The sequence below is a fragment of the Mirounga leonina genome, unplaced genomic scaffold (assembly GCF_011800145.1).
Source record: "Mirounga leonina isolate KUSES-001 unplaced genomic scaffold, KU_Mleo_1.0 Mir_154, whole genome shotgun sequence".
In the NCBI taxonomy this organism is placed as follows: Eukaryota; Metazoa; Chordata; class Mammalia; order Carnivora; family Phocidae; genus Mirounga; species Mirounga leonina.
This window is the reverse complement of record NW_023270389.1, coordinates 59,060,192-59,074,057: the sequence shown is the minus strand read 5'-3', so window position 1 is coordinate 59,074,057 and position 13,866 is coordinate 59,060,192. Positions and strand designations below refer to the sequence as shown.

The 13,866-nt window shown below is 37.8% G+C and overlaps 1 protein-coding gene across 1 annotated transcript in view; it reads right to left on the bottom strand.

Moving 5' to 3' along the window:
* The window catches only part of FMN2 (formin 2), a 372,667-nt gene that overhangs the window by 184,572 nt on the left and 174,229 nt on the right, over positions 1 to 13,866 (bottom strand). The gene's annotated exons all lie outside the window — the stretch shown is intronic.

The window sequence follows — 13,866 nt, the reverse complement described above, 5'->3', positions numbered from 1 at the left end:
GAAGTTAAGACCACAAATAGTTCTTGAATTCATGAACTCCACTGGTACACACTTGCTGATATCCAACGCACTTCTCATTAAACCACGATGTTACAAAATGAAGAGCAAAATAGCCCTATTTTAGAACTCAAATAGTCAATTTAACCAAGGATATTAAAAATGTATCAAAGTGAACTATGCTAACAGAAAAAAAATCTATTTCCTTTTGATTTTAAGATATTGCATGACATAAAAAGAATTCTAGGTCCAACATGGGAAATGGTCGTATGCTGGACACACAACATTGTGCACACAAGTACACAAAGAGGTGATCGTCATAGGCCTGTATCACATTCCCTGGACACTCGGTCTTTGCTATTAACACTGCCTTCTTTGACACCAGAAATGTCAGGTTGCTTATTCTAACTCACTACGATGTTAAGTCACTCAGAGACTAGAGTGTAACACATCTGTCTGAATTTCTGCATAACAAGAATCCAGTCTCTGTGCTTCTGATCAAAAAAGTGCATAAAAGGGAAAGGACCATATTTTAAGATGTCGTGTTAAAGGAAACTCAGCAAAACAAAAGTTCACAAAACATTAGCCAAATTCATAAATGTTCCATATATTTTGAGTAGCCAGATGAAGCAGTTCACTTTATTGGTATAATTCAATATGAAATAATTACTCTTACTGAATGCAATATTTTAAGTCATGGAACACTGTTAGTGCTTGACTTACTCCACTCTTACTTTGTTTTGGGTCATTTTTTTTTTTAAGCTGGGGTCTCCCCAGGGGGATAGGACAGCCCTGAGGCTGCTTTTGATGACCCCTTCCCTCCATCAGCCCTGACACTCCAGTCCCAGTGGTTTCTTGCCTTAATCCCTCCCACCCACATGACCTGCTAAACTGGCAGTAGAGACCTCCAAAAGTAGAAAATCTTATGGTCTTTATTACCAAGAATATTAGTTATCCATTTCTGCACAGCAAATTACACTGAAGCTTTGGGCTTAAAATATATTATCATATTATCAACAAACATATTATCTGTGGGTCAGAAATCCAGGTGCAGCTTAGCTGAATGCCTTTGCCTCAAGGTTTCTCATAAGACTTTAATCACGGAGTTGGCTGAGGCTAAGATCAGCTATGAAGGCTCTGCAGGGGGATCCATTCCCAACCTCACATGGTTGTTGGCAAGATTCAGTTCCTCAGACTGAAGGCTTCAGCTTCTCACTGGCTGTTGGCTGAAACTGAGCCTCAGTTTCTTGCCAGATATGTCTCTCCACAGAGAAGCTCACAATAAGACATTAGGCTTCCTTCAGAGGAGCGAGAGGGGGTATGCAAGATAAGGCCACCTTCTCTTTGTAACCTAGTCTTAGAAGTGGCATCCCATCATCTCCATTATATTTTATTCATTATGAGTCTCTAGGTCCAGCCCACACACAAGAGCATTAATACCAGATCTTTGGAGGCCATCTGAGAGGCTGCCCACCATACCAGGTTGCTAACTCTGGCTCTTTGTTGCTTGGATTTCAAATCTCAACTTGTGGTTCTCTATTATTCTCTACCATGTATTAATTTTATCAAAGTTTTTGTTTTTCTATCAGGCTCTAAGGGCACAGAAAAAATGGGGAGGCATCATGATTTACCAGAAAGAAGAAATGCACTAGTCAGGAAAGCTGACTTCAGACATAGCCTATCAAATCAGCTAAGGCTCCTAGTCTAAGTGAGATTGAGTTTATCTGAGGCATGATAGACAGACATATGGAGACATGAGATAATACTGACAGACCCTTCCCTATACAACTTTACATGACCATGCCTAATCTATTGTTGTGTCCTTCACCATATATAGAAGAACCTAGTACACAGAGGCTTGGGAAAAAAATCTTTGTTGAATGTGAGACAAGTTGAAATAGGCTGAGGTTAGTAATTCCTGAAAATTAACTGTTCCTTTAACTTGACTGGACAAGCTGAATATTCCTTGAGCTGAGCTTAATTGCCCTTTCACAAACAAATAACTTCGTTCTAGATGACTTTATAGTGCAAAAACATAAAACGCAAAGATAATAATATGTTCTGTCCTATCATCATCTGACAAAGAGCACTGGGAAACAGTGGAACACAGTGGGCTCTGGGTCAAACTGGCTCCAGCATTTATTATTATCTGTGTAACACACGGTGTCTCAATTTGCTTGGAATCTGCAAAATGGACCTAATAAAAGCATCCACCCTCTAGGATTCTTGCAGGAGATTATTCAAGGAAAACACTTAGAAGCTGTACCATGCCTCTGGGCAAACACTCGGAAAATGTTGGTTGTGTTTATTGTTATTATAGCCCCTTTAACATTCCTATATGAAAAATATTTTACCAATGGCTCTCCAAATCAGTATCTTGAGAGATTTTAGACCAACTAGGTTGAAAACATTCTCAGCAAAAAGGAAAAAATGACAGTTTCACTTGTGCCTATACTAACATGGGAGACTAAACATGTCTCACCCACAGGGAAACCATCAACACTGATTTTGAATAAGGTATATGGGAAGGAAGCAGAGTCAGCAGAAGCTTAAACACAAAAGAAGTGCAAATCAGTCTGTATTTACAGTTCATGCCCTCTTCTCAGTAACACAGTAAGAAAGAGTGTGAGGGCTTCGAGAAACCATCTTTACCCCCTTTAGAATTCAGAAGCCACAGGAAAAGCTAAGATGAAGTTAGCTTGGCAAACTGCTGAGAAGCAAAGACCCTTGTTCAAGTAGAAACTCATCTTAAGTAGCAGAGATCAGAAGCATCTCTCATTTAAAATGGTTCCAAGCTTGTCATCATCTCCTAGCCCCTGGGGACCAAAATTTTCAAAGAGATCTCTTTGAGGAATTGCAAGTGACTTGCCATTACACTTTAAAATCAGAAAAAAGGACGCGTGTGAAGATAATTTCTATCTCACTGTACATTCCAGTAAAATTAAAGATTTCACTTTGGGGGGGTAGTAGTTGCTATTCACTTTATCTGACATTATTTATTATCTCTTTTGTAAATGCACTGTAAACCATTTGGGGGATCTGGAGATATGAGCTTCTCTATCACAGGTTGGTGAAGTGGAAAGATACTAACATATAATTATATTAACATATATAATATAAACATATACTAACATATAAAACAATGTAAGCACACGGCAGAACTGGTGCAAAGGGGAGACAAATAATGCAATCGTCATGTGGAAAAGATCCTCAAAGTAACAGTTTGAAAGCAAATGAATAATAGTATAAATCCTAATAGCACTCAAATTCATTTTATTTGAACTGTGATGTGACGTAGATGTATTGATGGAAGCATCTTTGCCTCAGATGGCAGAGGAAAAAACATGCATCCAGTTCTACTCTCACCTAAAGTTCCACTCCAGCCATTGTAAAGAGGTAATTCTAAACACAAATTCATCAGGACTGAAAGGAGAGGCAGTGACAGCAACAAAACATGGAAACTAGTTGTACAGGTTAGCAGACCTGTAAGAATCCACAGCTGTCCACGGGAACACTGAACACCAACTCAGAAGGGGGAGTCCCAGAAGCAAGAGGGTGAATGGAATCTGTCCATCAGTTATATCTCCATTCCAAAAATGCTCTCCCCAAGTGTGTCAGGTTTATTTTCTTGAGAAATTAAAACAAAGTCTCTGGGCAGAGGGACAACAAGCACAACTGCAGGCCAGAGCACTACATGGAAAACACAGGGACCACATGCAGTACTGCAATGTTGAAGACAAAACTTCCCTCCCCCGCCCCCCACCTGCACCTCCAGCCAGCTCTCATCCTCAATTTGGGGCCCAGGAAACTGCCAGACAGACCTTTACTCTCCCAGGCCAGAAACTGAAAGTCTCTGGGGAATCTCACCTCCCCAAGAGGAAAGAACAAAAAGACGCTGGTGGTTCCCCCAACAAATAATGTACCCAGATAATAACACATTGAACTCAAAATCAAAAGGCTGCATAAGAGGGCTCAAGTTCAAGTAGAAACTCATCTTAAGTAGCAGAGATCAGAAGCATCTCTCATTTAAAATGGTTCCAAGCTTGTCATCATCTCCTAGCATCTCTCATTTTTAAGCCAGCTTTTACCAGCTTCTCACCAGCTTTTACCTCTCACCAGCTTTTACCTCTCCCACTTTTAAGCCAGGACAGCCAAAGACCAAATCATCTACAGAACGCCTCTAACACAGACACTAGAGACCAGAAAACGGGAGAAACACACACACACGTGCGAGGGAGAAAGTCCTCCATATCTTCCTAAGGTATGCCGATACCCATTGTCTCCACATTCTTCTCTGCCCTTATCTTCTTAATCCCACCCCGTTAAGCTTTTGCTCTGATTACTGAGTCACCAGTAATTTCAATTCTGTGAAATCCAAATTCACATTTCTCCATCCTCAGCAGCATTTGATACAGGGAATAATTCCTTTCTCCAGATACACATGCTTAATTTGGCTTCCAGGATGCCACTCTCTTCCTGCTGCTCGTAATGCTCCCCACTCTTCATTCACCTTAGCAGGCTCCTTCTCTCCCCAACCTCTTATTATTGAAGGATCCTAGGGCTTGATCCTTTTACCTCTTCTCACTTCCATCTACTCTCCGACCTTGGTGATCTCCTCCAGTCTTCTGGTGGATTTGGAACATTTTCCTCTCTAGCCTCCAACCTCCTTCCCGAACACCCAGCTTATAGAACCAACAGTCTTCTCAGCTAGCTCACCTGGAACTCTAGCGGTAGACCCACTCTGCCCACACTCTCCCCTGTCTCACATGATGGAGACTCCATCTGCCAGATGGGCTATCCTTAACTCCTTTCTTTTGCTCACATTCCACATCCAACACATCATGAATCCTCCCGGTTCTACATTTCAAATACATGCAGAATATGACTTCATCTCATCACTGTCATTGCTACCACCCTGTTCCCAGACACTCCCAACTATTGCCTGGATTACTGCAACACCCTCCAAATTGGAAAAAGTGAATGATTCTTCTCACATAAAAACATGGTATCATAAAAAGAAAAATTCAATAGAAGGTATGGCAAATAAATGTGAGAGTATTGCCCAAAAGTACATCAAAAAGAAGAGGAAACATTAGGAACAATAAACCAATTCAAGAAGGCCAAAATCCCAATAATAGAGGAGCTTTAGGGGAAAAAATATTAATTTTGACCAGTTCCTGAGAAGAGATCTCACACACTCCCTTCTGACCATATTCTGCTGGATATACAGCACCTGGCTCATACTCTAGCACAGCCAGAAGCCCCACCCCTGGTGATCTCTGTATTCACAAAATTCATTCATGTTTTTGCCTAGTCCCCCCAAAGTGCCCTTAAAACTTTAGGGACTCCGAAGCTAGAAGAGAAACCATAGGTTAGAAACTTCTTTCAGCTTATTTTCTCTTATAAACCTGTGCCTAATAATATAAATATTTCCCTCTTCTTACCCAACTAAATTTGTGGTTGTCTCTAGGTTTTGCAAAAGTAACAATATGTTGAGGAATGCGTGCATAGGTGAATGAAAAAGTGCAAGAGTGATTAACACAAACTGAGGACAGTTGAGGAAGGGAAGGAGATTTTTAAAAAGAGTATCTAGATCCTGGTGGAATTAAAGAGAAATAAGAGCTGAATTCTAAAACCTTTGATGTATTAGGAAGTAAAATGAAGGACACAGGGACCAGGTGAGAGAAAAAAATGTCATTCATCATGTTTGTTTATAACTTAGTCCCCCGACCCCAAGCTTAAACGTTTGGCTCATTTTAGACTATTGTAGGGAGTGATGTCAGCCATTTAGTTACAGTGTAGTAACAAAAACATCTGAAATATGAATAAATTCTTGACAATTAGCCACTTGATAATATGGCAAAAGTGCAAATATATTTGCACTGTTTAAAAATTGTTTTCAGCAGTAAAAGGAACATCTGAGTAAATAATGACTTAAATAAAATTGAGATAGGTTGACATTGATTCAGAAAATTAAAAAAAGGTTAGGGAAAAAAAAGTTTTTATGGTCTTTAAATTCCTATTCCTCATGTGGAAAAATAGTTGCCATAGCTCCATCCATCACTTTCACATTCCAGGCAAAATTGAGGGAAAAGGAAAGCAACAAGAAAGTATATGCAATGCCTATTAAATATGAATTCTTAGCAAATTTCTACTTATGTCTCACTGGCCAGAATAGTTTCCAATGTTTACCTAAAATGGAGGGGAAGTTGATAAGTGTGAACAATGTGGACAAACCACTATCTCTAACAAAATAGCAATTTCAAACTCCAACCTAAGTTTTCTCTGAAACATTCCCTAAGTACCATGGCTCATAATGACATCCCTGACCTCTTGTTTGAACCCTTTAACATAAATACAAATCACCTGATACTTTTCAGGTATTCCTTCTTTGGTATAGAATTATGTGCTCTTTGCCTCCAAGGAGATTTTAAATAGCCTGATAGCAGGGATATTGCCTTAGATATCATCAGCTCACACCAGAGTGTTCTACATATAGTAGAAAACTAAAAAAGCTTATAGTGTGAAAAACAAAGTCATTACTGAACCTTCAGAGAAAAGCCATAATAGCTGACCTTAAGAAAGAGACACTACCAACCACATATTTGTGTTATTGGTCCCATCAATCCACGAAGGCAACAACACCTGAGAAAGCAAAAGCCAAATATTGGCATGCGCAGTGATATCTGCTGCCAACAGTACTATAAGCATAACCATCCACATGATAATGAGGGAAGAAAATGAGACATAAAGAATGAAAGATATTGGGCACCTGGGTGGCTCCATCGTTAAGCGTCTGCCTTCAGCTCAGGTCATGGTCCCAGGGTCCTGGGATCGAGCCCCGCATCAGGCTCCCTGCTCTGCGGGAGGCTGCTTCTCCCTCTCCCATCCCCCTGCTTGTGTTCCCTCTCTCACTGTGTCTCTCTCTGTCAAATAAATAAATAAATAAAATCTTTAAAAAAAAAAAAAAAGAATGAAAGATATTTCCAGAGGAAGAAGCCTCCTCTTCCTCCTTCACATCTACAGTCTGTGGTGGATGCAAATGGTCAGTTTTTATGCATTCAGAAATTTCTAGTACTGCTTTATTTGTCCTGCCAGGAAGATATAAAAAGGAAAACAAGAGGGGGGAAACGGTTTAGGTAGAAATGCCTAGGACCATTATCCTTAAATTTTTACTTGAAATTCAATAAAGCATAGAAACCTTCGGTAAGTGCTTGTCACTGCGCAATCTGACGACAATGGAATCAAGAATCCTTTATAAGGAAATAGTGATGTGTTAATCCCCAACTGAAAATCCGCACACCTGGGGAATTCCTTAAAAAAACTGTCAAAATGTATTATTTAACAAAAATTTCCTAATGATGCAGTCAAGCAATTCTAAAGATTTTGTTTGGTTTTCCTTGGCTTAGTGAACCAAACATATCTAACAAGTTAAAAAAAGAACATTTCTCAGAGAGTAAAATACTTCGTACCAGATTCACCTGAATTTCACACTTGATAATAAGATAAAAGGAAACACTACATTTGCAGTGTTTACACATCCTACCACCAAACTTGCTTGAGCTCATGGGCTTGTCAAACATGTACACCCAGGCATGTCCACACTGTGGGAAACTTGCCAGAAGACATGTGGCTACACATTTTTAACATACATCGGAAACACACAAGTTCTTGAATCACATTTCAAGTAATTCTGAATTATCTAAAGGCCATAATAAATGTAATGGCAAATACAGCAAAAGCATTCTTTTTTAAAGAGTCCAAATTAAAATAATGGCACTCGATTCCTTGTATTTATAAGACTTCTAAATTTTCTTATTGCTCCTTCCATTCAAATCCCTGGTTTATACATTAATGTATTTATTGAGCAGCTTTAATTTACTCAAATAATAACTCAAAAGTCTTGATTTTTTTTTCCCAAATGACTTGAAACCTTAAACCTCAGTGCTTTGGATTCACACAGACTGGGATTAAAAACATGGATCTGTGACTAGCTAGTGTGTGTCTCTTGGACGAGACTTGGTAAGCAATCTGGGTCTCAGTTTATTCACATGTGAAATAGGTATATAATGGTGTTAATACCTCCCTCAAATGGTTATTGTCAGGATTAGAGGTAACTCCTCTACCATGTGACATACAGTCCTTGCTGCAGCAGGCACTCACAAAGAGAAGGTTCTTCGTTCGTTCTCTCTAAATGTCTCAATATCATATAGACATTCGTAGAAATAATTGCTCTTACAAAACAACATAAATTAGAAATGAAAATATATTTTATATTGTTTGGGCCTTAAAAATAAAAGAAAAGCAGCACATCAGCATCCCAATTCTATATCCAGTTGGGCCAATTCTCAGATGTGCTAGAGGCTGAATTCAAGTATGCGGAGATGTGCTTAAAGACCAGTGGGGAAATGGGTTCTCTTCAAATCAGCAAGCAGTGTATAAATTCCCCTATGGAATGAAGGGGGGAGATTGGAGGAGGAGACGAACCATGAGAGACTGTGGACTCTGAGAAACAAACTGAGGGTTCTAGAGGGGAGGGGGGTGGGGGGACGGGTTAGCCTGGTGATGGGTATTAAAGAGGGCACGTTCTGCATGGAGCACTGGGTGTTATACGCAAACAATGAATCATGGAACACTACATCAAAAACTAATGATGTAATGAATGGTAATTAACATAATAAAATTTTTAAAAAGCCAAAAAATAAAAAATAAAAAAATAAATTCCCCTATGGTCAGGAAATACACAGAAGTCAATACTACCTGACACTGAGTGACACAGTAACATCTGTTTACTACCTGTTACACATAAATAAACTGCCAATTAAACAGTATAACGTTGAAAGGGAACCATTTAACTGCAAGTCAAAATATATTCACTTCAGAAACATGCTTTTAAGTATCAACAACTGATTAAATTATTACAAAATGTTTGTATTTATCTGCAAAGTAAACAGTATCTTCTTGAAAACAGCATTTACTCCTTCACTGAACAAATATTCATAGAGTTCTAACCCCAAACCAGGTAGTCTTCTCTGCCCTGGGGATATGGTGGTAAACCTGACAGACACACTTCCTGCCCTTGTAGAGCGTACATTTTATTATAGAAGGGAAGAACCTTGCATTTTTATAATAGCCTACTTATTTAGAAATCATATCCATTTATACTATCTTCTCTTTTCAGGCAGTTTAACCTGGGAGGGGATTTGTTGTAAGGTACAGACAATAAAATGCCAGAATTCTATAGATTTTATACTTAGGCTACATAAAGAAAGGCTTTCCTGCTGGAAAAAAAATAACTCTGATACTCAATCCACCACTGGTCCCTCTCAAGCATACTTGCTTATACAAGGATAACGACATAAGTTACTGATTAAGTCAGTAGGCTTCATACACCTATGGGCCTTGTTTATAAGAGCTGTACAAGTTAAATTGCTAGAGAACAAATGCATTTTGTTTGACTCAGTATGTCGCCTTCTTGTCTAGGCAGGGGAAAAAAAAATGGATACCAAGACTGTAATCCTTTTGGAATAAAATCTTTAAATGCAAACATGATTGCCATTGTAGATTGTTTAATCTGGCGATATTGTATTTCATTTCTGTTTTTGAAGAGGTTTGTTGATTTGACCATACTGGGTACAACTCAAGGCTTATCTCAACTGTTCAGATAAGATTTATTTGACTTTGGCAGGTGACAAAATCTAGGGTGTGGAATAAAAAAGGTAGAGAAAAAAAAAAAAAAAGACTGGCATATTCCCAGATAGCGTTTATTTTAAGCATAGTGTATAGATGAGCAAATAGTTTCAAACAACGCACTGTACTTTGTGTAAAAGATCCACTGTCTGTTGAATGTTTTCTGTAAACCAGCGCTGCAAAATGTCCTTTATTGGGCATAATGTACTTTACCTTCTTGCTGAGGTAAACATTTATGCTCTTGTAAAATAGAGCTCAGTGAGTCTCCCTGGAAATAAGACCCTAACTCCGATCACATTTTGCCACTGTTTTCTAATACATGTTGTAAAAGGGGGACACTGTTCAATTTTATTTGGAGTGCATGCATATACATTGCTCTAAAAGTACACAATCTATCAGAAATTTAAAATGCCTTATGCTAAAATAACTTCTACACAGATAATACTCATACTTTTTTCAGTGTAATTCCTCACAAACATGTCTGACTTCAAAAGAAACCCTGAAGAGAAAGCTTGAATTTGCAAACACAAAGATTATAATTGTCGTTTAAAAAAATCATTTTAAAGATATTTTACTTAAATGTGCACTTACATAGCTTCCTGAGTATATGAAATATTACCATTTATATACTGGCAGACATGCTGAGGTAGGGAAAAGAACCAAGAAGTTTAGTCACTGAAAATTAAAAATTTATCAAAAACTAAAAAAAATTTAGTTGTGAACTTACAATATATGACTGGGAATATGAGAGCTTCATACCAAGATGTGACATGTTATAGTAATTCCTTTCATTGTACCATAGACATGACTTTGACTAACAACTTCTGTCTCATGACTATTTTGCCAAAAACTTAAAAATATGAAAAATCTAAAGAATACACACAATACTTATGTTCCCGAGAATAATTTTGTGGTTTACTTAGCTCAGCATGTAGTTAACACATAGAAAAATATGATGCACTAGTTTATGTGTGTGTTAAGTCATAATTTGATATTTGTTCAGTTAATGAAGGTTTTTCTTTCGTCTCTTTTGATATATATATTTGTGTGAGAGGATTAGTGTAATGTTTCATTGCCAGGAATAAGAGAGATCAGTTAAATATGGGGAGGAGTTCCAAATACTCCGATTTCTCTGATGGGTTTTTAATGAACAAAAGTTGCTTCTAAGTAAAATAGAAATTTTTCAAATATAAGATGGAACTGCCTCTGTTCTAATTCACGACTCAGACTTCTGAGCCTTAATTAAACTTCAGTAGCTGTCTGGTGAATGGTGAGGCCACTGGTGGAGGAATTTTCCTCCTTCTATCTGCTTTTCTGTCACCACACTGCCCATTCTCTAGAGTTCAGCAATGACCACCCACTGTTTAGGGTCATACCTGGACAAAGGAAACTCTTAGTTTTGCTTCTGCTTCTACGAGTCCCCACTTCCTGCTTCATTACTTTACATATCCAGTGACTTCAGCATTTCTGCAACTATAATGCCTCAAAATTTTGATTTAATTGAGCAAAATGCATCTATTCTTCTCTTCTCGTGGCTTATAAGAAATTTTTTAATTAAAGAAAGCTATTTTCATGATCAGACCTTCCTGACATCCTTTGACGACTGGGATGCAAAGCTTTGGGGGCAAAGAGTAAAACAGAGGGTGGGCGTCGCCATTTAGCAAAGGTTTAGATGGAAGCCATTGGTGGGAGAAGAGGCTTAATGTACCCTGAGCACCATGAATTTTCATTACAGTTCTCCTCCATCATATAATACAAGCTTCAAGTCTCTTTCCCACAACTAAATAAAATTACAGTTCAAACTGAGAGTGCTCTATGAATAATAGATGTTTCTTCAAGATTCCACCCAAAGAACTGAACTAATATTTAGAAACTCTCTCCACACTCCCATACCTATTGGTTCGACTGACCAGGAGAACCTTTTTCCACCATCACAATAATTCACTAATGTCTTTTCCTTAGCTGTTCCTGTACACAAATAATCCCATGAAAAATGCAACCATTAAAACAAACAACAACAGAAAAAAAACAATGCAGACTTCAAATTTCACAATTTCCATACATAAAGATTCTTTTGTATTTTTGTTTGTTCCCTACTTTCAAAGTGTACAGAGTCCATCTGACTCTATCTGTGTAGGGGAAATGGTTGCCAGTGGCTAAAATACTTTGCCAAAGCACTTAAAAATACTCTCAGTTGGAATCATGAACTTCATTGTTCAAGAAGAAGCAATTTCCTATTCCTAGATTTCCCAGAGAATATCACATCTCCTCCACATTCTCCTCTCTTCTGAGGAAAGAGGATAGTAGGTGTATTTATTCATCCTCACTAGCCAGGCTACAACAAAGGAAAACCCATCCTGTCTTGCAAAATTCCTTTCTGGCACAGAATAAAAGAGTTAGAGATTGAGACTAAAAGTCAACTCCCCAGACTACATCATATTTCAACAATGTAAGCCTTTTACTAAGTATTCTGAAATTACTACTCGAGGGTATCACAGATGCTAGAAAACTGATGTCATTTCCTTGTGACACCCAGACCTTTCGCTACGTGCAGCAGATGATGGGAATCTTTCATTCCAGAGATTAGGGCTGAGATAAGGACCAGTGACGCTCTGCTTGCCAGTTTACACTGTTCTGTTGCAGTGACCACGACACCCAAATGTCTGTTTGCATAATTCCAAGTTAAACTTCACATAGGGCACTGAGCAACCAACACTGTAACATCCACATGTTGTAATTGGAATTAGGGTTCAAAAAACTGCCAGAGTGAATTTGAGTTAGAAATAAAAACACAGGGCGCCTGGGTGGCTCAGTCGTTAAGCGTCTGCCTTCGGCTCAGGTAATGATCCCAGGGTCCTGGGATCGAGTCCCACATCGGGCTCCCTGCTCCACGGGGGGCCTGCTTCTCCCTCTCCCATTCCCCCTGCTTGTGTTCCTGCTCTCGCTATGTCTCTCTCTGTCAAATAAATAAATAAAATCTTTAAAAAAAAAAAAAAGAAATAAAAACACAATTTATCTCAAAAAGGCAAAGTGTGCCTTTTGAGAACTATTCTAAACATCTCCAACACTTCAAAACATAGCAGAACCTGTTCAGATTTAAATGAATATTTGGGTTTCATTTAAATGAACTCAATATTCTTAAAGTTATGTTTTTTGCCAAACATCTATGTAATTCAGATGACTTAACTCAGTTAAATAATGTTAGCAGATCCAGGTATTTAATATTGAGTGAGATGTGATCTTTTTTTTTTTTTTAATGTATGAAAAGCTTACTGATGTGGCTTTCAAATTCAACATTGCAACTAACCATTAGGAAACTATTGTTGAGTTTTGGTGCAGTATTAACAATAATATCTGCCATTATCTGAAAGACTAATAAATACTTCTCTCTTTTCAGCTACATATATCTGTGTGAAGACAGATTTTCTTCATACATTTCAACCAAAACAACATATAACAATAGAATAAATGATGTGAGACTCAGGCTGTCTGTTAAACTGGACCATAAAGAGATTTTCAAAATGAAAAACAATTTTGGTTGAGGCAGACATAATCTTTATGAAACACATTTCTATTCTCCATTAATTAAAATTTTTTAAAAGGATGAAAGGCATAACAGAACTGCCTTGAAATATAGCAGTCCAAGAGCATGGGAGCTATCAGGTCTAAAACAGATTGATAATAAAATTTTGAATTTTAAGATAAAAAATGCTAAGAATTAAAAGAAATTTATTTCCAAAGGAAATGTCAACGTGGATACCATAAATTACTCAATTTGTATTCTCTTCCAAATCGCTCACGGCAAATTCTCAATGTTACCCAACAGTCCACTAAATAGTAATCAAATTTTCTGTTTGTATTTAGTTACTGATATTTTGTCTAGAGACATAAATATTTCAAATTTATCTTCATATGAGCGTTAGCAAGTCCAGAAAGCTGCTCCTGTTTATGTTCCTCTTCACGGAAGAAATAAATAGAGCCAACTGTTTAGTGGAAATAATGTAAAAACACAATCTGATTTTAAACAACTTCCAATTATCCATTTTCTTAGTGAACGAAGTTTGTTGCGCAAATGAGGAAAAAGAAAGAAAGCTTGCATTCTGCCCTCTTTCTAGATAGGACCACTAAAAATATATAATATGTTCAATATAAATATATTTCTCTTTGCTCTTCATTTTC